This window comes from Mus caroli, chromosome 11, assembly GCF_900094665.2.
Source record: "Mus caroli chromosome 11, CAROLI_EIJ_v1.1, whole genome shotgun sequence".
NCBI lineage: Eukaryota > Metazoa > Chordata > Mammalia > Rodentia > Muridae > Mus > Mus caroli.
This window is the reverse complement of record NC_034580.1, coordinates 19,726,420-19,727,494: the sequence shown is the minus strand read 5'-3', so window position 1 is coordinate 19,727,494 and position 1,075 is coordinate 19,726,420.

The window sequence follows — 1,075 nt, the reverse complement described above, 5'->3', positions numbered from 1 at the left end:
TCTGTAACAAGATCTGGCGCCCTCTTCTGGAGTGTCTGAAGACATCTACAGTGTACTTACATATAATAATAAATAAATAAATCTTTAAAAAAAAATTTTTGGAGATGAGTGGGTGGCCCCATCTCCCACCCTGGAAGCTTTGCCTAACCTCTGGATATGGTCAATACAGAGACTCTTAACTGAGAGTAGTGTAGTTGATAGCTCAGCCTTAAGTGGGGCATCTCTACTAACCCCCTGCAACCTACCTCAGTGCTCAAGGAACATCATACAAGAAGAGAAGGAGAATGTAGAAGTCATGGGCTGGGGAAGAGGGCTGTGAAGTGCTGCATTGGGACATGATATGGCCAATGTACCCATGAGCTCACTGCATCTATGATTACCTACACAGCATCAAGTAGGCAGATCAGTTGGCATTTCAAAAGGCAGTACCAGGTTGGCTCAGTAGGGAGTGCACAGGGTAGAAGGAATACCCTAGGAAAGTAAGCAGAAGGAGTTTGGGATTCTTTCACGGAGTGAGGGGGCACAGTCAGTGAGCATAGAATCAAGATTCAGTGTTAGTGCATATCATCAAAGAATACATAAAAGATACACTATTTTAAAAAGTAAACAAAAATTAAACTCAAAGCATAAACAGGAAAAGGAAAAATTAAGAACAGAAATAAATGGAATTTAGTAGGAAAAAAAGAAAAAAGAAAATCAATTAACTAAACAGACCAAGATTTGAAAACAAACAGTCTAATTGAAGGCAATAACAAGAATCACAAAGATAAAGAGAGAAGGAGCAATTGATCATAGAAACAGGAGTGCCATTACAGAGTCTACAGCTGCCAAAGGTATAAGACAGTATTACTGAGAATGTTTATAAACAAAGTTGACAACTTTAAAAAGGGGGGATACATTCCTTGAAAACTGGGAAGGCAGGGTGTGTTGGCTTATGCCTTTAATCCTAGCACTCAGGAGATAGTAATGCGTAGATCTCTGTGAGTTTGAGGCCAGCCTGGTCTATATAGAGAATTCCAGAACAGCAAGAGCTACTTAGAGAACCTGTTTTAAGAAAGAGAGAAAGGGGGGGGGG